This window comes from Rhinatrema bivittatum, chromosome 6, assembly GCF_901001135.1.
Source record: "Rhinatrema bivittatum chromosome 6, aRhiBiv1.1, whole genome shotgun sequence".
Taxonomy (NCBI): Eukaryota; Metazoa; Chordata; class Amphibia; order Gymnophiona; family Rhinatrematidae; genus Rhinatrema; species Rhinatrema bivittatum.
The window spans coordinates 84,570,819-84,593,230 of record NC_042620.1 but is presented as its reverse complement, the minus strand read 5'-3'; the positions used below and the strand labels follow the sequence as shown (position 1 = coordinate 84,593,230).

Sequence of the window (22,412 nt, the reverse complement as noted above, 5' to 3'; positions counted from 1 at the left end):
TTAATCTGCCGGACATAGACTGGAGAATCCCTTCAGTGGAATCTACCAGAAGTAGAGTTATAGTGGATTCCCTACCAGGTGCTCTGTAAAAACTCTGTAAAAACAAATGGTAATGGAACCCACAAGGGAAGATGTGATACTCAACTTGGTGCTCACTAATGGGAATAATTGCAGAAATATTAAACAGATACTTAAATTTGGTGTTCACTAAAGAAGACCCTGGAGAAGGACCTTTGCTGATTGACAAGACCATAGGTGGAGATGGGGTAGATAAAACTCCGTTTAGAGAACAGAATGTATGAGAAGAGCTAGGAAACCTGAAAGTGGACATGGCCATGGGAAATTCATCCCAGGACACTGAGGGAGTTCAGATATGTGCTGGCGGGTCCGCTGTGTGACCTGTTCAATAATTCCCTGGAAACAGGAGAGGTGCCGAGTGATTGGAGAAGAGCAGTGGTGGTCCCAAGCCACAAGAGTGGTAGCAGAGAGGAAGCTGGAAACTACAGGCCGGTTAGCCTTACCTCAGTGGTGGGAAAATTAATGGAGACTCTGCTGAAGGAAAGAATAGTGAACTATCTACAGTTGGGAGGATTGCTGGACCCAAGGCAACATGGATTCACTAAGAGTAGGTCATGTCAGACAAATCTGATTGATTTTTTTGATTGGGTGACCAAAGAATTGGATCGAGGAAGAGTGCTCAATGTGATCTACTTGGATTTCAGAAAAGCTTTTGATACAGTCCTGCATAGGAGATTGGTGAATAAAATGCTAAGTTTGGGAGTGAGCGCCAAGGTGGTGACATGGATTACAAACTGGTTGACGAACAGAAGACAGCGTGTGATGGTAAATGGAACCTACTCTGAAGAGAGAACTGTGTCAAGCAGAGTGCCACAAGGATTGGTGTTGGGACCAGCTCTATTCAATATCTTTGTGAGCGACATTGCGGAAGGGATAGAAGGTAGTTTGTCTATTTGCAGATGATACTAAGACCTGCAATAGAGTGGAAACACCGGAAGGAATAGAGAGAATGAGACGTGATTTAAGGAAGCTTGAACAGTTGCCAAAGATATGGCAGCTGGGATTCAATGCCAAGAAGTGCAGTCATGCATCTGGAGTGCGGTAATACAAAATAGCTGTATGTGATGGGATGTGAAGGGCTGTTGTGCACGGAGTTAGAGGGGGACCTTGGGCTGATAGTGACTACCAATCTGAAGACAATGAAGCAATGTGACACAGTGATAGCTAAAGTCAGAAGAATGCTGGGCTGCATAGAAAGAGGAATAACTAGGAAAAAAAGGAGGTGATAATTCCCTTGTACAGGTTTTTGGTGAGGCCTCACCTGGAGTGCTGTGTTCGGTTCTGGAGGCTGTATCTCAAAAGGGACATAGATAGGATGGAGGTAGTCCAGAGAAAGGCATCAAAAATGGTGGGGGATCTCCATCAAAGGACTTATGAGGAGAGGTTAAAGGACCTGAATATGTATATCCTAGAGGACAGGAGGTGCATGGGAGATATGATATAGACCTCCAGATACCTGAAATGTTTTAATGAAGCACAAACAAGAAGCCTTTTCCGTTGGAAATAAATCAGTAGAACTAGGGGTCACTTAATGAAACTCCAGGGACGACGACTCAGAATCAACATTACCAAATATTTTTCACGGAGAGGGTGGTGGATGCCTGTAATGCCCTTCCGGAGGAGGTGGTGAAAACAAAAATGGTGAAAGATTTCAAAGGGGCATGGGATAAAAAGCAAGTTTGCTTACCGTAAATGGTGTTTCCATAGATAGCAGGATGAATTAGCCATGCTGCCTGGGAAGTCCTTCTGGGTGGCCTCGAGGCGGAGCTTTTTCATAGCAGTTACAGAGCTTTTCTCTGTGCGGCTGAGCGTGTCTTCCCATGCAGTTCAGCATCCTCTACCTCCTTAGTCTGTATTACGGATGTGAATCGTTTTTCTGACGGATGAAAATATCGTACGATATTTTCTCATCCGTCAGGTATCGGGGGGGGGGGGGGGTGTCCCTGAAAGCCCCACAAAATTTTCTTGTGGTTCTCTTTTGGGGGGGGGGGAGAAAGGACACACTGAATCCCCCCAAACCCACCCCGACCCTTTAAATTTAATTGTTTAGAATCCCCCCCCCCCCCCAACCCCCCAAAACTTTTCTAAAGTACCTGGTGGTCCAGCGGGGGTCCCATTTTTTAAGACAGCGCCGGCCGTCCATTGCTCCTACGATGTGACAGAGGCTGGCCAATGGCACCGATAGCCCCTGTCACATGGTAAGGACAAAGGGCCATCAGCGCCATTTTGTTTACTGGCAGCCGATGGCCCGAGAGCGGGAGATCGCTCCCTGGACCCCGCTGGACCACCAGGTACTTTAGAAAAGTTTAGTGGAGGGTTGGGAGGGTGGGGGATTCTAAATAATTAAATTTAAAGGATCTGGGTGGGGGGGGGGGGAGGTTTCGGCTCGGGACAGCCAAAAAAAAGCGTTCAGAACCGTGGGAACGAAGATTTCCTGCGGTGGTTCTATGAACACGATACCGGAAACGAGTCCAGTACCGATTCACATCTCTAGTCTGTAATATAGCATAGGAGAATTTTGAATGCAAATCTCCCCCCAACCCTCGTCTCCATCTCTGGCTGTCCAGGGAGGGGGGTGGGTACACATGGCTAATTCATCCTGCAATCTACAGAAACACTGTTTACAATAAGCAAAATTGCTTTTTCCCGTCGATAGCAGGGCTGAATTAGCCATGCTGTCTGGGGGTCCCTAGCTCCCAGATTGCACCTCACTCATACTACAGGAGCCCCACTGCAAGCCCAACCCATCTTACTGTGGAGAGCCGTGGGAGGTTCTGATGCATGAAGTGAGTCAACACCGCTGTTCCCAGCGCTGCGTCTGTCAACATCTGCTTGCCCAGACAATAATGGGCAGTGAAGGTGTACAACGATGACCACGTGGCAGCTTAGCAGATGTCCACTACCAGCACTTTGCTTAGGTGAATGATTGATGTAGCTACCGGTCTGACTTGATGCGCTTTAATTCTGGTTGGGAACGAGTGGGAGTGCTTGGAGTAGCAGAATTGGATGCATTGTGAAATCCAGCTGGCGATGGTGCGTTTCACCACTGGCAGACCTGATTTATTCGGGTTGAAGGAAACAAACAGTTGCAAAGCACTGTGATTCTCCTGGGTCCTACGTTTGTAGTAGGCTAGTGCCCTCTTGCAGTCCAGAGTATGCAACAGGCATTCTCTGGCGTTAGGGTGCAGTTTCGGGAAGAAGGTGGGAAGAGTAGTGATCTGATTGAGATGGAACACTGAGCCCACCTTAAGTAAGAATGAAGGGTGAGTTCAAAGGGTCACCTTGTTATGGTGGAACTATAGGTAAGGAGGATAGGGGACCAGTGCCTGTAATTCGCTGACTCTTCTAGGCGACGTCAAAGCTACTAGAAACACCACCTTCCAGGTCAAATACTTGATGTGAGAACTGTCCATGGGCTTGAACAGGGGTAGCTAACTGTATGAGACCTAGGTTCAGGTCCAAGGCACCAGAGGTTTTGTCACCAGGGACCTGAGGTGTAGGATGCCCCTCATGAAATGGGAGATCAGCTAGTGTGACGAGATCGGCTGGCTGTCAAGTGGGCAGTGATAGGCCACTATCACACTGACATGTACTTTCACCGAAGCTGTCGGCAGACCCGATTGGTAGAGAGTGAGTAGGTAATCTAGTAGGATTTCAGGTGAGCAGGCAAATGGGTCTATCTGGTTTCGGTGACACCAGGCGGAGTACCTCTTCCATTTCAGATTATTATTTCTCCTCATGGATTGCTTGCGTGAGGAGAAAAGGATGTTTTGGACGTCATAAGATACCCCTTGTTCTGTCAGTAGTGTCCTTTCAATATCCAGGCTGTAAGATGGAGAGAGAATTGAATCTTCTTGGCACACTTCATGGCAGATTCCATGACTATGGAGGCATGCGGCAGTTGCGGAGAGGAGTAGTACAGGGACTGTCTCATCCAAAACTTCAGGTCTGTTTTTCTTGAAGTCGGCAGGGTGGAGAGTGGTGACTGCCAGGACTTTTCCAACACCATATTGAGGATGTTATGAGACTGAGGAGCCGTCGGCTCTGTGGGCACCTCAGAAATCTTGAGAATGCCCCATGACCTTTGCTCTTGGGTCCAGGATTTTCTTGGTCTCAATGCTGAGCCTCACTCCCACTTTTTCAATGAATTTCGAATAAGAGGAGTCTTCTAGCGGGGAGGAGGGCTCGGGCGGGTCCGAAGGTAATCCTGTAGATGACCCCGGTGACTAGGGTGACGAACCCTGAGAAGGCAAAATTGGTTGGGGGGGGGGGGGGGGGAGAAGCGGAGAGAAGGGGAATGGGCCCACTTTGGCAGCCTTCCTTTGACCAGTTGCATGTCCCCTTCAAGAGGGCATTCGCTAGACGTCGGACTAGCCGGAGATGGTGTATGGTCGCTGGGCTCCAGGGACGTAAAAAGCCCTTAGAGAAGTGCCAAGATCTGGGAGATGGCCTGTTCCACCAGGGCTTTTTTGCTGGGAGCTAGAGTGGGTTGAGGTGCTGGGTGTTTCCCTCCCCCCTTGGAGGGGGCTATGAGCTCGCGAAGGACCTGGGATGGCAGTGAGAAGATTGTCAGTATCCGTGCCCTGGGATCGATGTGCCAGAGGGGGGACCACCAATGGAAGATGGGGGCGGTCCACCAGCGGCTCCTGTAACTGTGGTGATCTCTTCCTCTGTTTGGAGACAGATGATGTGTCAAGTATACCCTTATCAATGAGGATGAGGAAGCCTTGGAGTTAGGGTATTCAGATAACGATGCTCTGTCTTTTTTCTGCAGGTCTAGCCAGTGTTTGTGTGAATGGTGCTTTGCGGAGTCCTTTCGGCATGAAGCAGCCTGATTCTGAGCATGGTCTGGTTGGGCCCACGTCGGTACGTTGATGGGTCATGCACTGCGTCGTGGTTTGAGGTGGTGCGCCAAGCATCAGTGTGTCGATTGCCTGATGTATGTGTGAGATGATTGTGCATTGGTGACCGGGTCAGGTTGACGCGTTTGGGCTCCTGCATTGGTTTCTGCTTTGTGCTGGGTGGGCGGAGGTCCCGCTCCTGTGTTGTTGATGCATAGACTGAACTCCTGGACCGTGTTGGCTGACCCAAGGGGCCGGGGTCTTTGGCCGTGGGGATCTTGGTCTGCTTGACCTTGCCTTGAGATCCCAGAGAGGAGACTCATTTCTTCTTTTCTGGCCAGGCTGTGCTGGGTCTGGCGAGGAATGGGACTCTGCTAGTGGGGAATAGGAGCCCTCGTAGTCCTCACAGAGTCGAGCCATCTTTTCTGCATGCTGTCGCTAGGCCAAGGAGGACCTCCAGACGCTGTTGCAGCAGAATGACTGGTCGTGTTCCGGGCCCAGGCAGACATAGCAGTAATTGTGGCCGTCGGTGATAGACCTCACCTTACCGCACTGGAAATATTTAAAACCAGGTGGTCTCGGTCCCATGCTAGCACTGAAAAATGCTTCTGAATTCTTCTTTTCCTTTCCTAGCTAGAAAAAATGGCTGAGGAGAGAAGCTCTGCATGCGATTGGCAATGCAAAAGGACAGACTGAGGAGGCAGAGGGCGCTGAACAGCGCGGGAAGACGCGCACAGCCACACAGAGGAAATCTCTGTAACAGCTACGAAAAAGCTCCATCTCAAGGCTGCCCAGAGGGACTTCCCAGACAGCATGGCTAATTCAGCCCTGCTATCAACGCAAACACTGTGGATCTCTAAAGGCTAGAGGATGGAACTGAAGAAATGAGTGTATGGGCGTAACTTGCTGAGTGGCGGTTACTATCCTTAACCAATAAGCCTTCATTTTGTTGATGTAACTCCATCATTGCTCTCTGCTTCAATGGCAGGGGAAAAGATGAAAAGGGGAATTAGATTCAGACAGCAAACTACAAAGATCGTGAATTTTGTGGTCTGGAAAAACAATTAAGCATAGGGGTAACTTGTTAATGTGGCTGTTACTACCCTCAGCCAAAAAGCCTGAAACTTTTGATGCAACTCCAACATTGATCTCCGCTTCAACAGCAGGAGATAAAGGGGAATTGGACTCAAACAGCAACCAACAATGACCTTGAAGGTCTGGGAAACTGAAAAGTATGGGGGTGAATTGTATGGCATGGCAAAGACTATCATAACCTTGCTGGGCAGACTGGATGGACCGTTGGTCCTTTTCTGCTGTCATTTCCATATGTTTCTATAAAGAAGGCCAATAATAGGCAATTTGATGTTAATATTTTATCACAATTGACCAAGAAAGTAGTCAGCCACAACAAAATAACACCTATTCAAAATGTGGTAACTCTGAAGCGGGAGCCCCAGGAGCCTAAAAACAGGCAAAAATAAAAAATGCCGCAGCTCAAGATCAGGGCTGACCCTTGGCTCAACCCGGGGCAGCCACTTATGTCATCCTGACTAGCTAAAAGTTTAAAAGTAGGTGCCTGTGCAGTGATGACCCCCCAACTTCTTCTCCTTGAAAGTGCTCAAAATAAAGAAGTGGTTCGGGCCCCCCCCCCCCTCCACAATACATTAAAAAAATTTAAGGTTTTACAGGCCTCCTCTTGCTTCCACCTCCCCCCAAACCTCACACCCCCAGGAAACCGCCCCCTCCCCCACTCCTCCTGCCCCCCTCTTACAACCCCAAACTTTTAAAATCTCAAACAGGTCACTTAGTGAAGCTGGCGTGCTCTCTCATACCCGGTCTATTCAGCACCATTTTGAAAGATGGCATTGACCTAACCTTGCCCCAGCAATGTGACTGGGGAAACATCCGGGGAATGGACCCAGCCTATGTGGCTGTGGTCCGATCCCTGGCCCTTGCCCTAGTCATAAGGTCAGTTTGGAGCCATTTTTCAAAATGGTGTTTATTGCGCCAGGTGTGAGGGGGACACCCTGGCCCTACTGAGGGACCTGTTCAGGATTTTGAAGGTTCAGAAATTTCGGGAGGGGAGTTCCTGGGGATGCGGAGGTGCAAAGGAGGGTCTGAAAGACCTTTTTTTTTTTTTAGGCACTTTTGGAGGGGGGGGGGCAGCCTTGAAGACATTTTATTTTGAGCACTTTGGGGGTGGGAGGAGGTACGGAGGGGGCCCGGAACCACTTATTTTGAATACTTTGGGGGGGGGGGGGGGGGGGGCAGTTGCTGCAGGGGCACCTAGTTTCAAATGCGATGGACCCGGGTTGACCCCCGGTTCAACCTTTTCTTGAGCTGCGGGGATTTTTTGTTGTTGCAGACCCTTTAAGATGATTGCGGTCCCTTGAGGTTGAGGCTGCCACCACATTCTTTTTCCCCCACACTGTTTGGCCTTGCGGTAAAAGAAAGCGACACAGAACTGTGATATTTTTTTTGGGGGGGGGGAGGGGCCCCACTATCACTGTGATAGCCTCCCCATGATAGTGGGACTCCTCCCACAATACAACATACACTCCCGAGTTTGTACCTGAGGCAATGGAGGGTGATATGCCCAAGGTCACAAGAAGTGGCAATGGAATTTAAATCCTGGTTTCTCTGGTTTGTAGCCTGCTTGATCTCTCCCTTGATCACCAAGAGGAAACAGTATTTATAAAGATATTTTAGAAGTACATTTTGCATGAGGATATCATATACAGGTTCTTCTTTTCTGCCTTTAATTTCTATTACAGGCTTATAATGGTGGCAAGCAGTACTCTACACACTTTTATATTCTACAAAGATCTATCTGATGCAGTGTTCCACTAACTTTTCAGCCACTCAGACTTTCAGAATATCGACAATGAATACACATGAGATATATTTGTACCTACTGGGAACCCAGTATATGCAATCTGAACTCATGTATGTTCACTGTGGATATCCTGAAAATGACTGTAGAGTCAATAGGAGAGGTCTGGGAACCACTGAGCTGATGAGTCAGCAGTTTAAGACAGGCCCATGCCACATCATCCAGCCTTAATCTCCAGGAGAGGCACAGTTTAACAAAGTAAATCCATAATGATCTCTTAACCATTTCTCCTCTACTGCTCCACAGAACAGGAACTGTAAAATGTAGGCAGCTGAAAGAACAGCTGGGTTCACAAAGAGTCAGATGTACTAAGTATTTTTTTTTTCATAAACACAGAATAGAAGAAAAGCATTAGTGATTCACAACCAACAGGAGAAAACCCTGTAGTACATCTGGCCTGAAATGTGGTTATATCTACCAAGATTTGTTTTTAATTATTTATAATAATAATAATAGTATACTGAAATGATGGGTCAAGCCTTGTATTAGGCCAACAAATGAGCTCTTTTCATGCGAGGAGCTGAAGAGGTCTGAGTTGGTCCATTAATACATAGAATTTTAACTAAGTAAAATCGATCATCCGATAGCACTGATCATTAATAAATACCTTTTCCCATTTCCAGCACTCACACCACACACTTATTTAGAAAGCATATTTTAAAAGCATGCCAGACCACTTTAGACATTTTTTTTACTACTGTTTTTCTGTTGCATAATGTAGAACCATACAGTGTTTTAAGCATAATATTTTTTAAAGATGTAGAAACCAAACATCTCTATTTTCTGCAGGCATTATTACACTTTTGAAATTACGAAAGGGAAAGGAGAAAGGAGATTTCAGGGGGCTGAAAGGATAGTAAGGAGTTAAAATGAAAGGTAGGAAAGCAAAGCAAAATAAAATCAAGGACATTGCAACTGGGACAAAGAAAGGAACTTTCATGTTACATTTTCAATGTTTACTATGTCAGGCCACCCCTAAGGACTACAATCCTCTACTGTCCACTTGCTGCCTTTAGTTTTCTGGGCTATGCTATGCAGACATTTGTTAACTGTGAAAAATTCTGAATGCATCCATTGTGAAGTAAAACTAGTGCTCTCTGTCAGGTTCTCTTTCCAATAAGTGAGGCAAAATATTTACTCTATTAAAGATATATAAATATATATCTACAGAGAGAGAGAGAAAGAATAAAATGTGAACATTCACCTATAACAAATGTTATTTTCAAAGTAAAACAAGTAGAGGAAACGAGGCAGAGTGAGAGTTCTCTGGTCTGTCCTTTTGTTTAATGGCAATGAGGGTGCTCCAGAAATGGAATTTTGACTTTTAGATGGCAAATTGAAAACGTTCTGGAAACTGGAACCCGCAAGCTCATTTTCAGAGGAAAATTCACACTGAGTTTCCTCTTTGAAAACTCGTGGCATGCGGGGATCATGAGTACTTTGAATCAGGCCCAAATGATGCACGTTAAATTGCATGCGGGGATTTTAAAATGAAATCACCATGTGGACTTTACTTTCCCTGCCCTCGCTCTCGTCCATTTTTTGCCATGGTTTAAAGTCCATGCACGGTCATAGAACGCACATCCTTTAAGCCACATGCACAGAAGTCAGTTTTAGATAATTCTATTTTATGTGCGCAAATGCGTGTTCATCTGCGCAAAAGCCTTGTAAAACTCTACCTTGCTATAGAGTCCATCAAGCTAGGGCAAGAGAACATTGTAGAAATCTCATTTTTGTGAGACTTTCCTCACTTCAAATGATGTCAAATCTTCACTGAGGTGCAATGTGCTTCTCTCTTCTAAAGAGTTCCTCTCATCTGAACCTCACTGCAGCATTACAGCCTCAGTTATTTCCTGAAATTTCCAATGACTGTTGCCAGGAAAGTAAGGTGTCACTGAAAAGCAATACATGGATTCTTTTTACAGATAGGGTATGTGTTCCAATTGCTGTGTAAGGAAACCCAGGTGTCCTGATCAGCAATGAAATACATGAACCACTCGACGAGTCGACATATATGAGGTATATCTAGACATAGTGGGCTAGTAGGGTCATTCATCAAAATGCATTATAGCATTAAAGCATGTGATAGCTATGTTACCGCATGGCATGAATGCACATTTTTATAATACTTTTTTTCCTGGTGTTAAGCCCGAAACAGCTGAAACACAATTTGCAATAAAGATTGCATGTGAGAGAGAGAGCGAGAGAGCGAGAGAGAGCATAAGCACTATTTATATCACTGTAGGAGGGCCAGCTAATCTCGAGGTGAGGTTTTGGTATGGTTTAGGGTTTGGGGGCCAGTTTGACAGTGAGGAAAGTCTCACAAAAATGAGATTTCTACAATGTTCTCTCGCCCTAGCTTGATGGACTCTATAACAAGGTACTATCAAGCTAGGGCGAGAGAACATTGTAGAAATCTCATTTTTGTGAGACTTTCCTCACTTCAAATGATGTCAAATCTTCACTGAGGTGCACTGTGCTGTTCATACATCTCACTCTGCATGTCAAACTGGCCCCCAAACCCTAAACCACACCGAAACCTCACCTCAAGTTATTAGCTGGTCCTCCTATAGTGATATAAATAGTTGACTGTAACAACCTCCCCAGAGGTTCTCACCAGGAAAAAAGGTGTTATTTCCAGCAATAAATAGCTCCTCTCAGTTATGCCCCCCAGAATGCCTTTTTATCCAGCCAGATAATAAATTATCTTGCAAAAAAATCTAGCCAGATAAGAGGCTGGAAGTACCAAAACTTGCCATTTAGATGAATAACTGTTATCCATCTAAATGGCTTTTGAATATCTACCTCACAGGAGTTCCATGCATTCTAATAGCATGTACTATTTCAAGTAAATTTTAAAGGGAGTGTGCGTGCGCCCATAAACGCACGTATTGGGCACGTGAGCGAAAATATGCTCAATTTTATATTGTGCGTGCAAGTACACACGTACTATTTTATTTATTTATTTATTTAAGGTTTTTATATACCGGCAATCATGAAAACATATCTTGCTGGTTTACATAAAACAGGAGTGCAGTATATACATCAAACTAGAACTGTGGTGACCGAAGGTGCAGTTACATTTAACAAGGGTAGCAGAACTTGGAGAAAGGAAGAAGAGAGAGGAAAGAATAGAAATGGTTAAACAATGTACAAATTAAATGCTATATACAAAAGGCATGGTTGAGGGCTGAATATTTTGAGGTATCATTAGAATGTGTCATTAGATTGTGTCCGGGAAAGCTTGCTTGAATAACCAAGTCTTAAGTCTTTTCCTAAAAGTTAGGAGGCAGGGCTCCTGTCTGAGATATGTGGGAATGGAGTTCCACAGGAGGGGGCCAGCTGTGGAGGTGGCACGATCTCTTAGGGTAATGTGTCTGGTCGTTTTCGCGGGGGGTACTTGGAGGGAGCCTCTGTAAACATCTCTGGTAGGTCTTGTCGAGCTGTATACTTGGAGAGGGATTTGTAGATCGAGGGTGGTGAGTTGATGTATAGTTTTGTAAATGACAGATATGGCTTTATACATGATACGGAAGTGTACAGGTAACCAATGAAGCTCTTTCAGGATGGGAGATATGTGGTCTCTTTTCCTTGCGCCTGTCAGTAGTCGGGCTGCTGAATTTTGAACCATCTGTAGTGGTTTGGAGTAGGATGAGGGCAGACCTAACAATAGAGAATTGCAATAGTCTAATTTTGAAAAAATGACTGCTTGGATGATCGTTCTGAAGTCTTGAGCATGGAAAAGAGGTCTTATCCTTTTCAGGACCTGGAGTTTATAGAAGCAGTCTTTGGTTGTTTTGTTGATGTGTGCCTTGAAGTTTAGCCGGTTGTCTATTATCACTCCTAAGTCTCTAACTTGTGTGGTAGGAAGATTGGTAGGAAGAGTAATGTTAGAGATGTTGTTCTCAGGAGAGATGAGTAGGATTTCTGTCTTGGAGGAATTTAAGCTGAGGTGTAGGCTGTTGAGTAGTTGTTTGATTTTTTGGTGGCATGATTCCCAGTAGTCAAGAGTTTTAGAATATGTGTCTTTGATGGGGATGATGAATTGAATATCATCTGCGTATAGGAAATACTTTAGATTGAGGTTGGTGAGAAGTTGGCAGAGAGGAAGAAGGTAAATATTGAATAGAGTCGGAGATAATGAAGAACCTTGTGGGACTCCTATGGCAGAGTCAAATCTTGAGGATTCCTTGTTTTGGAGTTTAACTTTGTAACCTCTGTTGTTGAGAAAGGTTTTGAACCAGGATAGGACGGTGCCGCTGATTCCTATGGACGACAGCTGGTTTAGGAGGATGGCGTGGTTGATCGTGTCGAACGCTGCGGATAGGTCTAACAAGATCAATAGGAATGAGTTTCCTTTGTCGAGGCCCAATAAGATATGGTCTGTCAAAGAGGTAAGGAGGGATTCTGTGCCTCGATTTTTTCGGAAGCCGTGTTGTGGGGCGAAGAGAAGATTGTTGTCTTCGATGAAGTCTGAAAGTTGAGAGTTCACTAGTTTTTCCATGATCTTGGCGATGAAAGGGAGGTTAGCTATGGGGCGGAAGTTGTTGGGGTCCTTCGGGTCAAGGTTAGGTTTCTTTAGGAGCAGTGAGATTGAGGCCATTTTGAGATCGTCTGGGAAGGTTCCTTGGGCTAGAGAGCAGTTGATGATGTTTGTCAGTGATGTGGCTATTGAGCCTGGAATAGATAGAAGTAGTTTGGTGGGGATGTGGTCCGCAGGATGAGACGAAGGTTTCATTCTTCTCAGGATGGCTTGTATCTCAGTGGAAGAGATGGGATCAAAGGTGTTAGGCTGAAGTTTTTGTAGGCAGGGTGTTGATATGTCGGGAGGGCGGCGGTATTGGAGGGTAGTTGGGTTAAAAGATTGGTGATTTTATTTTGGAAAAACTGAGCGAGTTCTTCAGCTTTGGATTGTGCCATGTTGCCGGGGATTTCTCGCGGTATGGTTTGAGTGAGGCTGGAGACATAAGCGAAGAGGGCTTTGGCGTCAAAGACCAGGTTGTGAATCTTAGATGCATAATAATCTTTTTTTGATTTTGAGGTGAGGGATTTGTACTGGTGTAGTGAGGATTTGTATGAAGAGATAGTGATGTCACAAGGGGTTTTACGCCAAGTCGCTTCTTTCTTTCTTAAACTTTGTTTTAGTTTTCTGAGTTCGTTGGTGAACCAGGGTTGTCTGTTGGAGGCATTGGAGTGAGATTTTTTTATAGTTGAGGGGCAGAGTTTGTTAGCTATATTTTCTGTTATGTTGTTCCAGGAACGAATGGCAGTGTTCGGGTCGGTGAGGTCTAAAAAAGGGAGCTGTGAAAGCAACTGGTTGTTAAGGTCTTCAGGGGAGCATCGCCTCCTGTATTGGAATGAGGGTGAGGGGATGTTAGGAGTGTTGGATTCTTTCAGTGCGAAAGAGGTCGAGATGAGAGTGTGGTCTGACCATGGAACCTTTTTGTTCTTCAAATTGGATGTAGTCGTAATGCCTTTGTTGACGAAAATCAAGTCCAGAGTGTGACCCGCTTTGTGTGTGGGTTCGTTGACTAGTTGTTGGAATCCCATTGCTGACAGGGCTGTAAGGAGGGTTTCGCAGCTGTTAGATGGTTAAGGATTGTCTATGTGCAGATTGAAATCTCCTAAGATGATTGCTGGAGAGTCCAGGTTGATGAGCAAAGTGGTGATTTCAAGGATGGGAGAGACGTCGGATTCTAGGAGCCCCTGGGGGGGGGGGGGGGCGTAGACAAGAAGGATTTGAAGATGTTGTGAAGTAAAGAAGCCGACTTCCAGTTTGAGTTAGAGCTGAATGGGTGTTGGGTGAAGTTGAGGCTTTTTTTGGTAGCCAGGAGGATTCCACCTCCTCTTTTTTTCAGTCTCGGGAGTGAGAAGAAGTCATAGATCGGCGTAGGTAGTTGGTTTATTAAAGCTGTATCTGAGGGCTTAAGCCATGTTTCGGTTACTGCACAAATATCTGGCTTGGCGTCGGTGAGATAATCAATAAAAATTAGGGATTTTTTTGTTAGGGATTGTGCATTGAATAGTGAGAGTGAGAAGAGGGTGAGGCCTAAAACCTGGGTGATTGGTGTAATCAAAATAGGGGTGAGGGTTTTTAAGTTGTTGTGAAGGGCTTGTCTGGAAGATGTTCTTTTAGGTAGGAGGCGGTGTTGCAAAGTTGGTATTGGAAGAGCTGGAGACATTGTGGATGGTTAACTGGCTGGCGCAGTGGGATAGGCGGTGGGAGCGCTGGGTGGGAGCGCTGGGTGGTTACTTGTTGAATGAGCGCTGGGTGATTGCTTGCTGAATGAGCGCTGGGTGGTTGCTTGCTGAATGAGCGCTGGGTGGTTGCTTGTTGAATGAGCGCTGGGTGGTTGCTTGTTGAATGAGCGCTGGGTGGTTGCTTGCTGAATGAGCACTGGATGGTAGAGTGCAGGATGGGCGCTGGATGAGCTCTGGATGGTTGCTTGCTGAATGAGCGCTGAGAGGTTGCTTGTTGAATGAGCGCTGGATGATTGCTTGTTGAATGAGCGCTGGGTGATTGCTTGCTGAATGAGCGCTGGGTGGTTGCTTGTTGAATGAGCTCTGGATGGTTGCTTGCTGAATGAGTGCTGCCAGGGGTTCACCAAAATGGGTCGGAGTAAGAAAGAGTTACTGGAATTCTGTGGATAAATTCGGTTTAGGGGCCGCACAGGCGCTGGTGCACTAAGGAGTGCATAGAGATAGTAGTCTTTTGCCTGTGGCGAAAAAGTGGTTGACTGCAATAGGGATAGGCCCTGGACCTGGGGCACTCCAAGGGGCGCGCTAAAGGGCAGGCCCCTTAGTCGCGCTCCTTCGTGCGTGCGACGCCGCTGGTAAGCGCGAATGTTTAAAGGGCTCTAGCCGCGTGCTGATAGGCCGGCTGCCCTGGGGGGCGGGGTTTAGGACTCACTGCATTTTTTCTCTGCTTCGTCGGTGTTTTTATTAGTCTCTTTGCTTCCCCTTCGCTGTGATTAGATTTAAATTTGCCGCTTTCTTCACCGTTCGGCTCACACGGGGTGAACGGGCTCTATTTACTATTTATAACTATATACTATTTATAACATCCCTACCATGTATGTTTTGGAGCCTTTACACACATTCTCACGAGTGATGGGGGGGGGGGGGGGGAAGAGAGAGAGAGAGAGAGAGAGAGACTCTTTTAAAGAGCCAATCTGCCACGCTATATATATTCCACTGTAAGAGGGGTACTTTCAAACTTTCAACTCAGGGTGGGTTTTGGGGGCGGCAGGGTTACAAGGGTCTACAGACCCTTGCACCCTAGGCAGACCAATGTAACACCATGCCCCCCCCCAACCCGAGTTGAAAGTGCCCCTCTTGTAGTGTGATATATAGAGTGTCAAACTGGCCCTTTAAAAGATATGCTCTCTCTCTCTCTCCCCCCCAAGTGTTCAGGATCCCTCTGGCCCAAAATCTCCAGTCTTGCACCTCATCAGGGCCAGTAGAAACGTTATGCAGGTAACATGGCGTGTGCATGTACTAGCAGGGGTTATGCGTGTACATCCTGGCCCCCACCCCAGAACGCCCCTTTTCTGCCTCCTCATTCTTGACACGCTGACAGGTATGTACACACGTACTTCCCAGCTTCTTAAAATTTGCGTTGCTCATGCGCGGTCCAAATACGCGTGTATGCGGACATTTTTGTGCATTGCTTTTAAAATCTACCTGCTAGTGCATAAGTAGCAGGTACATGCATATATGCTATTTTATAAATTTCATAAGTACATTTTACTGGGGAAAAAAAAGGGCAATCTAGGGGAATTCTATGGTGAGGTTCAGAAGAATGTATGGCAGTTGTTTTATAAGAGATTTACACATATACAGTACATTAGCAAACTTGTTCGGACTCTTTTATACCTGCTAGTTGACTTGTGCGATTGGAACTGGATTTGTCTGTTGTCTGCAGGTTTTGGGTGGGGGTGGGTGGGTAAAATAGTGGGGATTCAAGGTGAAATGCTAACGGTCTAGATGAACTGGAGAAAGAATGGGTGACCTGGAGGAAGGATCAGCGAACTGGAGATTCCAAGTACTCCTGCACATTTTAAAAAATACCCACAGTTTAATTTTGGGCATTTATTCACGCAGTGTCACAATTATATACACATGTATGTTTATAAAATGGGTACAGAAAGTACCACCAGTCCACTTACATGTGCAAATGCTGTACCGTGGATAGGTTTGAGAGTTAGGCTCTTAAAATGTGGGATTTTGATAGCCTGGAAATAATGGTCAATAGAAAATATATAAGGCAATACCTTTTTATTGGACTACCTGAAATCGGTTCTTGACTAGCTTTCCAAAGCTAAACTTTCTTTGTCGGGTTAAAATAAAATGAGCAGGTCTAAGCAGATGTTACCTGCATCAAAGCAAAACTACATGGGTAATTTTGCTTGCATCCAAAGAAATTACCCACAGAGGTTTGTGCCTCGCAGCCTGATGACGTTATGGGCACGTCGGGGGGGATGGGGGTGGGGGGCGTGCTCTCGCGAGAGGCCTGCGCCCGACGTGCCCAGGAAGACCAGCGCCGGAGGACAGTGAGTCCTCGATCCCGTCGGCGTGCCGTTAAGGGCGGGCGCGCTTATTGGCGCGAGCCCTTTTATTAACGTCGCGACCGCCGATGCTCGGGGCAGTGCTCCGTTTGCTGTCACAATCGGGAATCGCAGACACAATACAAGGCAAAAGCTTTTTATGGTGGTAATAAAGGCCGCAGCTTTATTATATAATTAACACTATATAACCTTGAGATGCACGAGTCTCTCATCATATCTGTATTTAACCAACAGTCTAGGATGCCACTCGCCCTGTCTCCAAGCAAGGCAGCCCCTTCCACCGGCCCCCCCCACCGTGCTCATGCTAGCAAGAGGGCCCCGTCCCTGGCCTACCAAATTCGGGCCCATCTCGTGCACCATCACCAGCATGAGGTAGTAGCACTTGTCTCCCGGAAGCACAGTACTTGCGGTCCTGTCGCCGCTGCTGAAAAGGGGAGATGGCAGCGGCGAGGCCGGTTTATATTGGCGCTGCGATACACTCTTCGGTGAGCGTCGCAGCCCGATGACATCATGGGAACGTCGCGGGGGGGGGGGGGGGGGGGAAGGGGGCGAGCTCTTGCGAGAGGCCCGCACCCAACATGCCCAGGAAGACCAGCGCTGGAGGACGGTGAGTCCTCCATCCCGGCGGTGCGCCGTTAAGGGCGGGTGCACTTATGGACGAGAGCCCTTTTATTTACAAGAATACAGGGTGAGCAAAGAACCAAGTTCAGAGGGTAAAACACTTTTGAACATTCTGTTTTGGACCTGAGGAACTGACAATTATTAATGTATTAAGTTAGTTCAATAAAAAGGTATCACTTTCTTTTTGTTTTTGTTTGTTTGTTAACCTTTATTTCTGTGCATCCAAGTGGACTAACATGGCAACCACACAACTTTAGCCAAGGTTTTGAAAGCAAAGAGAGTAAGAGTATATACAAGTGTGCCAGATATCTACCACCGATATGGATATAAAGTCTTAATGTTTGTGAAATTTACATACAACACATAATACAATTTTATTTTTTAAGCATATTTCATATAAATGTATACCAAACACATTCCATATAGCAAACAAAGAAATACAATGCATTAGTACATTTAACAGAGAAGGATATGAATTTGCACAGTTAGGCAAGGGAACAGAAAGTAAAAATCACACGGTCATCACCAGGCAGAAAAAGCATCAGCAGAGGAAGATCTGCTAATTTGTGGCTAGTTTATGTGTTGTGACAAAGCAGGAGTTAGAGGAGTGACTGTACTAGAGAGAATAATATGAATAAACAAGATCAGAGAGAAAGGCAAGCACAAGCCACAAAACATTTTGAAAAAGAATGGAAGGACGACACTTAGGAGACGGTTTTCAAAGGGATTTCTGCAGGGATTTAATTATGAAATTTTTGCATTTTCTTTACCCTGTGGATTCTGTACCCAAAAAGTACAGGAGGAAAAGAATGCCCATGACACCAGCCGCCACATGATTTTCATAGATTTCAGCTAGATTTTCAGCTAGATTTGGCGGCCCTACCCTCCTTTAGACATTGTAACTTTTTTCTAGTGCCCCCTAGTGGAGGCACCAAAGACTGAAAAGAAAATCCTAGGCTCTATGGGCCTGCAAGTACCACGACCACTTTCAAAATTGCCTTCAGTTAATGTAGCGGTTATCAAGAACAAATTACAGAATTTTTAGATTTTCAGGAAACAGGATAAAGATTTTATTTTGTCTTGACCTAATTTTAACAAGCCATTGATTTTACTCTTTCATTGTATTTCATCTTCTACTTTATCTAATTAGTTTATTTATTTTTTGATGTTTGCTCAGATTATGTGCTCAGTGCTATGTAATGACTGCTTTTAAGGTTTAGTTGTAGTGATCGTCGTGTGTTTATGTAGTCATGTTTTTCATTTGTAATCTGCTTAGAACAAGTTTTATTGTATAACTCAGAATATAAGAAATTGCTGCTTTATTGTTTTAATATTGGTACTATGGCCCTGAGTGTAGAAGTGTGTATGCACTCATGGATATCATGGTTGTGTTGTTTGAAAACAATAAAAAAGATTTAAACATAAATAAATAAAATTAGCCCAAACCTGCTATCAGAGCACAAGTCATTTTTGAGGCCTATAAGGTTCTGTGCAATACTATAGTACTGTCTTTGCTTCTAGCTTTTTCCTTAAAATGGGAAAAGGAAAATTATGACAGAGTAGGGCTGATTAGAACTATATAATAATGTTGTTCACAATTTGATTATTTTTTTCTATGCCTATAAAGAAGAATTCAAAGTTTATGGAACACTGTAGTAGGATATTTGTTCTCTTTTCTTTCTCTAGGCTAAAAGAAAAACAGATATTTAAACCTCCTCATCTTCATCCTTGTAGGGAGACATAAAATGAGTCCTAATACAAACGGTTCTTCTCCTGGCTCCTGGGCTGTGAGTTCAAAAAAGATGGGCAAGCAGCTGTGGAAATGGATCAGGCTCGTAAGGAATGAGTCTCTCATACTAGTCAGGGAAACGGTAAAAACCACCTGACTCTTAAATGCCTCCTAAGTGGAACTCTTGTCATGCTCTTCAACACTTCCAGGTCAGACTCTGGATCTCCAACACCCAATTTGAGATTCAGTAACTGAAGTCCACACAAAAGGCTTGGTGGCTTCAGCTTGCAAGCAATATATTTACATCTTCTGTGGAATCAGCAGTACATCTCACACAAAACAGTAAGACACAGGCTTTTATAGCAGAAATAACAGCACAACAGCCAGAGCAATAAAAATCAGTTCTACCCTGATAGCAGTCAAACAAAACATTCTTTTGTCTTGATAACAAAAGACCTGCAATCTATCTCCTATGATAACCTACTCACTCCTAATCACTGAATCCTTCAAGATGAGGATCATGAGAAGGGAAAATATTGGCTCTTGTTCATGCTTGTGCCCAATACTTCCTGCCAGGGATCCCTGAGGCAAAATTTGGCATTAAAACTAGACTTTGCACCTTGGCGCTCTATCATCGATGGCAAGAGAAATAAGGCCCCTTCTGAACTGGAAAAAAACAGAAGGCCTATAGGGGAAATTAGGAAAACCCCCAAACAGGTCCTCTTCCCTTGAGTTCCAATGCAGACTCTTTTAGAAAACTCCTCCTCACTTCAGAAAATGTGCTACACACCACCTCTAAAGATTATCTGTTACACTACACTCACTTACAGGCAGAGTGACATAATTACAGTCTAGTACTGCAGAACCATCCACCCAGAGCAAATGAAAGTAGAGGTTACCTGGTAGAGATTAAGAATACGTTTTACGCAAAAATAGCCGGAGAGACATAGGTCTAATTGGAACCTGGATCACAGGTATGATTGGCTTAAACGTGTAATAAAGCCTTCCATCATGTGAAAAATGAAATCTTCTAAACATCTGTACACATCAGCCCAAACTAGGACAATTTGAAGCTCTTATTACGTTTATCATTAGGCACAACCAGCATGTGCCTAGGAGTGCCTATAAAATGCAGGGCACTCTGAGCTTTGTTATCAAATTGGCTGCGCACAGTGCTGGGCGCCCTGTCCTTTGACATCACATCAGCTGTGCTGCAGAAGAGGCCCCCACCATGTCAGTGTGATCCGGAGACCCACTCCCCCAACACGATCTTTCTCCTGCACCCCAGCATTATCCTTTCTTACTCCTTCCCACCAGTCGGGGAGAGGCGAAAGACATCGAAGATCCAGTGCCCAAAGGCACAGGAGACATCAATATTTATTTATTTATTTTAAAAGATTTGTATCCCACGTCCTCCGCAGTTCGGGGCTAGTAACAATGAGACATACACAATATTCCTTTATAAGGTAACATAAAACCACAAATGAAAACTAAAACAGAACAACCACTGCGTAGAGAATTTAGACTTGCATTTTGACTGTATAGGCCAAATGTCTGAAAACGGGGAGGAACACACAATACTGTTTTAAGAAGGAAGTGCCTTACAAAGATTGCGAATATGCTGTAATGCAGAAAGAAAGACTGAAGTCATTTTTTAGTCTTAAAATGCAGGTATTGCTGTATCGACAGGAATATACTGAGGTAACAGATCACAACTCACTACCATGGTTTAACTACTGCCCTGGAGTCAGACTCTTGGGAAAACAGGGCTCCTAACAGGCAATGTACGCATAGCCTGCACAAACACAACTGGTTTTAAACACAAGATACCCTTGTGTTTAATACAGCAATACAATACAGCAAAGTCCACGGGAGAGCGGGCGAACACCCGCTCTCACCGCGCACGCACAGGCCACTCTCCTATGCGCGCAATCCTCTATTCAAATGCCGCCTACCCCTTACCCCTGCCTCTAACACAGGGGTAGGGGTAGGCGGTAAGTTAGCAGGTTAAACGCGGGGCAAAACGGCAGCCATAGTCGGGGCGCGCATTACAGTATCGGAGGGGAATAGCTAATTCCTTCATTATACAGCTAATTCGTTCATTTACATATCATATACATGCTGCGTGCGGAAAGGGTTATGCGTCTTTTTTAAGAAGCGCTAAGGACGCATGAAACTGGAGACTGTATCGCTGGATCGCCTTATGCGTCCGAATTGTGCGCTCCCAGCACGTTACAGGCGGGAAATCTTCAACCGCACGTTACAGTATCGACCTGTTAGTAAGCAAATATTTCATTTGGCATCATTAATAAAGCCTAAGGATTGGCTGTCCTCAGACCCAGCTGAAATTCAAATTTGAATTAGCAAATATTTGGCACAGATTTTCTTGAATAGAGTAATTCTGTCCTGATTTGAATCAGTGACTATTTTTTTAAGTAAATCCAAAGTTCCTACTACTACTTAACATTTTTATAGCACTACACGACATACGCAGCGCTGTATAAACACACAAATAAGAAAGTCCCTGCTCAATAGAGTTTACAGTCTAATAAGACAAACATACAAGACAAGAGACTTGGGATATTTCATAAAGCAAGACAATGGTTAAAAAAAAAAGAAAGAAAAGAAAGTTAGTTAATGGATTACGGTTTATTAAAATGCATATACCGCAACATCATAAATTTCGTAGTGGATTACAGCTAAAATGTACATAATCAAACAAAACACAAAAATTGACAATTAGGATACAAATAAAATGATGCTAAAAGCAGACAATCAGGCCTAAGATTTAAAAGCAGCCTCAAAAAGTGGGTCTTTAGATGGGTAAACCCCATCTAAAGTATGATGCACCAGTTCAGGAAGACTATTCCAAGCACATGGTGCAGCCAAATGGAAAGCACAGAGTCAGGAATTTGGAGATAGAGGAGAAGGGCACAGATATGTGACTTGTCACATGAGTGGCGTGCACGAGAAGGGGTGTAGCGAGAGATAAAAGAGGAGAGGTAGTGAGGTGCTGCAGAGTGAAGGCATTTGTAGATGAGAAAGAGGAGTTTGAACTGCGTGCAGGAGCAGATAGGGAGATAATGCAGTGACTTCGGAAGAGGAGTTATGTGAGCTTAGCAACTTGCTAGGTTTGTTTTGGATTGACAAAGATGTTTGCAGATTATTTGCAAATAGCCTGAATATATAACACTTTGGGTATGATTATGAATCTATGAGTACCTGCATCTAAACTGGATGAAAAGAATGAAAACTGGGTGAATATGGAGATCTAGGCAGGCATGAATGTTCAGATCTATCTGCATCCAGTTATTATGAATGCTCCAGGTTTAACAAATAATTCCAAGTACAGTTATGCTGCTCCTGTTCTATTGATTAGCATCCATTTACAAAGCATGCTAACATTAAACAATATAAGGCCTTTCCCCTGTTTTACATACATGGCAAAATCTTTCAGACCCAATTCTATTCTAGCCTTTTCTGCAGCAATCTTTTTGCCACTTAGAGGAACTTTATGTATAAGGAGAGTCCAAATTGACCAAATAGATTGGCTAATTTTGATTCTTCCAGCATGAAAATTTCTCTCAGCTGGATGACATATGACCACATAAAATTTCTTGCTTAGGCCCCTAGTGGACTGATCGAAAAGTATGGCTCTATAAAAGCATATAATTTTAAGATAA

General features: G+C 44.7%; 1 protein-coding gene across 1 annotated transcript in view; it reads right to left on the bottom strand.

The window, feature by feature from the left end:
* The window catches only part of GALNT5 (polypeptide N-acetylgalactosaminyltransferase 5), a 115,556-nt gene that overhangs the window by 90,875 nt on the left and 2,269 nt on the right, over positions 1 to 22,412 (bottom strand). The window lies entirely within an intron of this gene.